General features: G+C 32.0%; 1 pseudogene; it reads right to left on the bottom strand.

Annotated features, from left to right (window-relative positions):
* Nucleotides 1–3,356: 3,356 nt before the first annotated feature.
* Nucleotides 3,357–5,795, bottom strand: LOC120197387 (annotated as a pseudogene).
* Between the last annotated feature and the right edge of the window lie 3,010 nt (nucleotides 5,796–8,805).

The following is an 8,805-nucleotide window of genomic DNA, read 5'->3' as shown; positions in this document are numbered from 1 at the left end:
TGATGTACGAATAGTGATTAAAAATTCATCTCAAATAATTAAAAATATTTAAAACATATATTATATTACAATCACTTTAGCTTAATATATATATATATATATATATATATATATATAAAAGATAATTATCATCAACGTTATCGTAGCACAACAAGAACTATGAAGAGCAACGAAGGAGTCGAGCAAGACTCTATGACATGCGATTGTACTTGAATAGTACACAATTTTGACGAGGCCCATCACTTATTCAATTTCATGTTCGTTGACTTTTCAAGCATATTTCTTGTTTTTATAAAATCATTTCATCTTTCATTCGTATACATACTTTTATAACCAATATCTATATATAATCATAAGCAAGCATGCCTTCATCACAATATCTTTTCATGTAACTTGTCACGTCCGTATATCATGGTTTTTGAATCCATGTGTAAACAACATGTCGACATGAAAGCATTATTCATATATTAGCATAAAAACTTGCTTAAATGGCATACCTGGTTAGGTTGTCTCCTTAATCAACTCATGCTAAGTCACTCAAACATAACATACAATACTTAAAACATGATTAAGAATATAACTTCTTGATTTAGGTATACAAAAGGTGCCAACCTATATCCTTTTTTTTTAGTTTGGTGCCTAAAGTTTATTTCGTTCCAGTTTGGTGCCTTACGTTTCATTCTGTTACTTAAAATAGGTTAAGTCGTGACGCACCGTTAAGTTTGGCCGTTAACCCATTAAAAATGTCATCCGACATATTTTTTAATATTAAAAAATGATTTCTGAAAATAATAAATTAATTTATTATATTTATAAAAAGCCCTAATTTCTCTTAAATTATAAAATAGCCCCCAAATCCCTAAAATCCCAAATCCTAACTTAACCCGCTGTCGTCGACCTTTCCGCCCACAACAACTGCCCTCAACGTAGTCCTTGTCATCCTCCTAGTCATACGCTGTCGTATTTGCCGTCGATTGGCCGTCAGAATCGTGTGGGATATTGATTTTCAACTTAGGGTTTGTAGAGTATAAAATGTCGATTTGTCTTCGACCAGTCATGATTTCATAGGGTTTTGGTTGCAGGGAGAAGAGAGGTGGGGTGGAGCTTCATCGACGGCAAAAGGTAGTGGTCGGCGTAGGTTTAAGGGTTGAAATGAAGGTTTCCAAAGTTTTGGGTTCAGGGTGACATTTTTAATGGGTTAACGGCTAAACTTAATGGTCTATCACGACTTGACCTATTTTGAGTAAAAATAAAACGTTAGGCACTAAACTATAACGAAATAAACTTAGACACTAAACTAAAAAAATAAACATAGATTGGACACTTTTTGCATACTTAAGCCTAACTTTTTTTTAACGGGCAAATTACACAACTTAAAAAATATTTTTATAAAATATTTTATAATTCAAAATTAAATATCATTTGCTCTGAAAGAAATTAGATCCAATAATCTTCCCGTCCACATAAAATATTATTTGTGGTTCAACATGATAGCTTCTTTTAAATAGAAACCCACCATGGAAAGATTTGTTTTAGGCCAAACTTATTAATAATATTGATAGCATCCCCTGGATAATAACATATTGTCCAGTAGTTTGAAATGTGCAAGGAAAATCGCATTATTTCGAGTTGATCCAACAATAACAATACTCATATTTTGGCTGGTAAATGACTTCAATGGATTGGGCTTAGTGATAAACTAGTACGAAAGGATGTGAATATTTGGACCCAGGGAGCATTCTGTCATAGGACCTTCCTACTCACTCTCTTTTTCACTTTAGCCCAAAACTCTAATTTTCACCTCTTTCCCGCTAATCATTTAGTACCCAACTTTAGGGGTGTTTACTAATCGGTTAAAACCGATTAAACCTATTGAACCGAAATCTTTTTCGGTTAATCGGTCGGTTATTTTATGTTTGGTCGGTTAACGATTAATAATTTTTCAAAGTTCAATTATCAATTAATTTGGTTCGAAATCAATTAATTAACTGAATTAACCAAGCTTTTTTTAAATATTTAATATATTATTTATATATTACGTAGCTTTAGTAGTGTTTAAATTCGGTTTTAACCGAATTAACCGATCGTATTAACTGAAAATATGAAACAATTAATATATAATATATCATTTAAAATTTTGGTTAATTCAGTTTGGTTAACGGTTAAAGGTAAAATAAATTCGAAAAACTTCGATTAGGTTAACAGTAAAAAAAATCTTTTAATGATTTTTGATCAATTCGGTTTGATCGATTAACTGAACCGATAGATTGAACACCCATACCCAACCTTACAAATTTAAATAAAATATTTTACAATACTAAACTTTTCATTTTCAATAATTTTCAGATAAATTTAAATACCATTCCTCAATATATCTTATAACATTTTATTAAAATTTTGTGAAATATGAAATTAAAAATCCTTACGGAATCAGGACGAAACCTTAAATTGGAGCGCAACAAAAAAATAATAATAATCCGGGACGTAATATTTATCCAAATCGTTTGTGTCTATTCTAGCTGTCTTAACATTAATTTCTATTGAACTTTTTTTTTACTTATCTATGCTTGTTATTTTCTTGTACACATGTTCTACCCTTGAAGTGTGAAGAGATATGGGGGTGAACGAGAAAAGGATGTGATTGGAGTCTGATTAGGGGAAGCATGGGAATAATATATGTTCCTCATATTGATCCATAAGTAATTCGAGGTTGAGCAATTAATTATCTTATTTTTTATTATATTATCCTTACTATTGTGACAAATAAATCTGTAATATTGAGAATTGTTCTTAAAATATTCATATTTGATGGTTATTTTTTATATATATTTAAACATTGTTATAATAATAGACAGAGGTAAGATTTTATATTAGGAGAGAACTTATAAAATTTTACGAAAGATAAAAATAAATTATCAATAAAAAATACAAAGGAAACATCTAAAAATATATATGATAATTTAAAATTTTCAGAGATCAACCGTCTCTGACACCCCCTTCAATCCATCCTTATCATAATATTAGACCCTGAAAAGATATTTATACATATAATAATATATTCTTGTGGTAGACACTGTGAGTGAAATTAATACTCTTTCCATCTCAAAAAAAATAAATAAAGTCTATTATTGACTTTTTACAAGTCAAAATTTTTAAATTTTGACAATGATTTTGTAAAATATTTTAAATAATTAAATTTTATAAAATATATGTTAAAAACTACTTAAGTGAAGGTTTTTAAAATATATTTTTACATATTTTTGTCAATAATAAATTTTAAATGATAATTAATCAAAGTTTTAAAAAATGACAAAAAATTCAATAATTTGCATATTCTATAGAATACAAAAGAAGCCTATTACCAACTTTATATAGTCCTATTAGCTAGTTACAAACTTTTGTTATTTGAAGCTGAATCTGCCCTTGAAAGAACATTTCAGAAAAGAATTTTAAGCTACAACTTTATATCTGCAAATCACCTTACACCTTAAAACCCTTCCTGAACATAGAATCCAGGCATTACCATGACCTTAACCCAACTCGGTCCCTGCTATTTTTGCCTTCCCATGAACATATCCTCCATGTAATGTGGATCAAAGTCTCTATTTTCTTCAATCCTTAAGATTCCCAACCGCGGATTGAATGAGAAAGCAAGTAAACGTAGCAAGCATATGCGTTTTGCAGCAACAAAGAAAGCTTGAAGCAGCTGTTCGGGACATGGTATCGTCCAGTTTAGTGTCGAAATTATCAAACTCATCTTCTCATCACAGAACTTACTGAATTCTTCCCCGTAATATTTAGATCCTTTCCTCAGCACTTCATTCCAGCCAAGGTTTCTTAGTGCAACAAACGATGAAAACTGAGTTTGGCAATTTTGTTGAGGGTCCAAGAGCTTTGGGGATCCACTTTTCCGAAACACTGAACCCTCGAAATCTTGGAAGAATGATTGGATTATGATTGATTCCAAATGGTATGATACCGCGCTCGAGTACTTCGAATTCAATGAAAGTTTATATGGTTGGAGAAGCAAATTCAAGTTATCTGTTAAAGTACTGTCACTCTGTTGAATATGAGCAACAAGGGTCTTGCAGAACTGTTTCACTGATAAGCTTGCTTCGGATACTATCTGCAAGAAACCCTTTACCATTACCTCTTCGCTTACCGGCATCGGGTTTTCTCCGTTGCCGCCGATGGATATCCCTTTCCCAAGCTTTTCATTGATTTGAGAATCATTTGATTGTGTTTTTTGCCTCAAGGCTCTCTTCAGCTGCACGCAATAGGTTTCTAGGTACTCTATCTTCTGCTTGAGGTCACCTAATGAAGATCTCATCCCAGCAATTTCCATCAATGCGGCATCCCTATTCTCATTTGCTTCCATCAGCTCTCTCTTCAATTTTTCGATCGATAACATACCGAACTCCTTGAATATTTGCGAAACATCCTCCGATTCCGTCTGAGTAGGCGAATTCACGTTCTTATGTTTCTTCTTTAACTTAGGGAATAACCATGAAATCACCCCTCGATTCTTCGGTCGCGGTTGAACACACAAGTGGGAGTCGGTTGTGGCATCACCGTAATCGAAGTCGTGATGTTCCTAACTCCATGTTCGGAGTCAGTCACCATAACGGCGGGCTTGCATTACTGCATGAAGACAATGACTTGAAATCCCCCAAACTGTTTCTCCTACTCCTACTGGACTTGTAAAATTCAGTCCCCGGAGATGTTTGTAGGATGGTAATGTGGTTTGCACAAGAACCAGCGACGGAGTTTCGATCTTCAACGGGAAAGACATGCGATTTGAAGGCAGCCATTGTCGGGGAGAATCCTTTCCTCGAAGCTGAAATCTCTTTCTTGTAATCTGATAAAACAGTTGCAGTGCCATTGCCTGCTTCCAAGCCATATTCATCCCAGATTTCAAATAACGGTTCATCTTCATAACTCTGTCAAAATGCCATTTCACATATAACTTGAATTCCAAAAAATCATTGTTAAAGAACGCAAAGATTGATCCCTGAATGACTCAAGACAAGCATCTAACAGGAAGAAAACAACTTTATGCCGAACACACACACATAAAATTAATGGGGTAAGGTACACAAACGGTCCCTCCTGTTTTATTGAGTGATCGACTATTAAAAGTTAAAAAATAATCTTTCATAGGGTATTATTTTGTTGAGTCCATCGACTATTAAAAGTTATAAAATAATCATTCGACCATTCCTATGTTCCAACCTCGTTATTCTCTATTAAAAATTGAAGATAGTTTGAGCTAGACGTTAACATACCGAATAAGATATGATCTTAGTCAATATGTTAACGTGCACATCAGACTGCAGTAAATATTTTAGCTAAAAGAGACAAATTTAGAATATATAAATAGTTGAATGATTATTTTATAATTTTTAATAATTGAAGTATAAAACAAAACAACACATTATAATTGAAATATCATTTTATAACTTTTAACCGTATGAAAAAACAGTTTACACGGAAGATCATTTGTGGACTTTACCCAAATTAATGAAAAGAGAAGGATGAAATAGAGAGGGAAGACATGGACTCACAGGAGTGAAAACAGGGTAATCTTGAGCAGAAAACTGAGAAGCAGGGCGTGAAAGAGGAGATGAAAAAGATGGGCATTTTTTATTTGCAGGGTTGTTGCGTTTGCTTAGCGTCAAAGCTCCATGTAAAGCTCTAAGCTTCACGGCCTTATCAACGGCGGCCTGTATTTCTTGCCTGCCGACTTCATTGTTGTCACTCTCTTTGTTCTGAAAGATTTGGGAGGCAGCAGCCATGAACAAAGGATCAAACAGAGCAGTGCATATACACCCAAAGAACACTACAAAGGAACAATGATGAATTTTCTTTTCCCTATTCCCTTTCTTTTACAATGAGAAGCAAAAAACAAATAAACAAAGGGGATCGAAAAGTGGGTATTATACGGTTGGATTAGATTTGCAGAGATGAAGATGTAAATCTTGGAAAACCATAAGCATCAAAGATAGAAAGAGAGAGATGAATGTGTATGGGATATGTACTTGAAATCCAATGCGTGTTTTGTCTGTGCTCTTAATGAATATATAGCATTTGAAGCAAGTAGTAGGTTTTTTACTCGATGCTGAACAATTGATAAGATTTTTTTTAACAACGTGGACCGATTATAAAAGTAATATTTATTTAAAATTTTCTTTAATCATTATTAATATATACTTCAGATATAATTATTTGAATCTAAAATTTAAAAAATATTTTATTTAATTACTGAGATAATTTTAACCTTATAAAAAGTAACCATAATTGTATAAAAAATAACCATTATAACAAACAGAAAATGGTGGTATCAATCCTTAACCTGATTAATAAAGTACTATTCCATTACTTCACCAAATATGAATAATATTATTATTATCATCGACTTTCAATATCTAGTAATTATATTATTAATCCTTGATTATATTTAGAATTAAATCATTATAATAAATGAAAATTTGCCTTTAATTTCTATTTTGGTCTCTCTTTTATTCTCAACTCAAAAATTTCTTTTTATAACTATCTGAGATCAATTAATAACCATTTAAATCTATTGACACCATTTTTCGTTCGGGCGGGGAAAATGCCGATACCGACTCGGGGGTTTTCTTTGAAAGGAATTATCGAAATGTGAGGAGTCGCCACAAATCATTTAAAGTGCAATTTGGACACCATAAAAACCGGGTGATTTTAATAAAACATTTTATTTTTATCAAAATACCGAGTTTTAAGGTCTGTGAAAATCCAGAAATCGGGTTCGGGAGTCAGTTACACGTGGGGAAGGATTACCCCCACAAGCGCCCCAAAAATTGGTACATAGTTGATTACCCTATATTTAAAATCGGAAAATTTAAGTTTGATCTTTTTTTAATTTAAAAATCATTACAGATGCAAAAGGTTGAAAAGAGTATTCGTTTATTAAGGCCGATAACATTCGTCCTTAGCATAAACGCGAGAGATAAACTATTGTGCCTAATAACCGGACATTGTCTTAATTTTAAAAAAACATGATGAAGTTTTGAAAATGATATCAACTTATTTCGGGAATTACAGTAGTCACCCCCTGAGCATGATTGCGGGGCATATATTATTAATTCCCTAATAAGTGAACATTGCCTTAGGGCTAAAATAAAATGCGATCAAACAAATTTTATTTATCCTAATTGAACTAAAAGTAAATTAAGGTTTTTTCTATCTTAAAGTGTCAAATTATGAAAGTTAAGGACCTAAAGGCTCAAACCTAGAAGTGAAGGTTCTAATATTAACCCTATTTAATTTTTAAACCGACTATTAAATCGAATAACCGAGGTGGTCTCTTGAGCATTTACGCGAGGGTCGACTCGGATTATTCCCTAAATTAGGGGGACTAAAAGTGGATGCTCTATTTAACCTATTTAATTATGTAAAATTTAAAACATTAATCTAAGTTCGGAGACTAAAAAGGTCAAGGAACTAAAATACCGGGTTCTAAAAGATTTACAAGTATAAGGACCTAAATTGATAATTTCTAAAGATAGGGGGCTAATTAAAAAACCTAATTATTATCTAAGTTACTAAACTCAAAGTTTTTTTAGGAAATATTAATTATTAATTAATTTTATAATCGAGCAATCAGTTCGAGTAATTGGGCATCTTATGCGAAAACTCGACTCGAATTACTCCCTAATTAAACTAGAGTGTCATCATAATTGCTAAGTTTGATTCGAATGATAAAATAATTTAAAACTAAATATAAGAAATAAAGCTATGAAATATCAAAACAATTAATAAACATTATTAAATTAATAAAATAACAATAATAAAAAATAAAACAAACAGTAAAAACAATATAGAATAAAAAATAAAATAAACACAAGTACAAGGACCTAATTGTATAAATTTTAAATTACTAAACTAAAATTAAACATACAAAGGGGCTAAATTGAAATAAATTAAAATTTAAAGCCTAATTCAAAATAAAGTAATAAAAACAGACTAGTGACTAAAATACAAAACACGCGTAATCTACAAGGACCTAAGAGCAATTCTTCATTTTTATTTAAGCATAAAAAGTAACATGTTAAATTAAAAGCTAAAATTATAGAATCGATCCTCATATCTTTTAAAAAAATTAAATAGTCACTACACATGACTAAAATGCAAAAACATGACAAACTTCAAGGGACTAAAAAGAAATTTCACCAAAAAAATAAAAATAGGAAAATAAAAGAAAAAATTATAGTTTTGAACCTTATAGGACTAAAATGTAAAAACACACTAAAATAATAGGGACCAGAACATGAATAAACCAAAAATTTAAACCATGCATAGTAGAAAGGTAAAATAGTAATTTTGGTCCCTACAGGGACCAAAATGTAAAAACATGACAAAGTTACAGAGGGTTTTAACATAATTAGACCCTTAATTTATCCTATATCGACCAAACTTTTGTTTTTTTTATTTCATTCTAAGCCAAACACAATATATATATATATATAATCTCTCCCCTCTTCCTCGACCAGCAGTGGGCGACCACCTTGAGCCCCTCCAACCCTCGTCTGGCCGCCGCACCGACCGTAGCACACGGATGTCGGAAAACCCAAAATGACCCCAAAATTTCACCTAAGGTAGATCTACTAACCCTGAACCTAGCCCGAAGCCTAAAACCACCTAAAACGGCCAAAACCGTCCAAAATCTAACCGAAATCATTCGACTACCATGGACTCCGACGACGCTCTGACGACTCAGGTAAGATCCGATTCACTCTTTTTTATTTTCGTTATTATTTTGCTGTA

This window comes from Hibiscus syriacus, unplaced genomic scaffold, assembly GCF_006381635.1.
Source record: "Hibiscus syriacus cultivar Baekdansim isolate YM2019G1 unplaced genomic scaffold, ASM638163v2 tig00117048_pilon, whole genome shotgun sequence".
Classification (NCBI taxonomy): domain Eukaryota; kingdom Viridiplantae; phylum Streptophyta; class Magnoliopsida; order Malvales; family Malvaceae; genus Hibiscus; species Hibiscus syriacus.
Note: the sequence above shows the minus strand (reverse complement) of the source record. Positions and strands in the feature narration are given on the sequence as shown.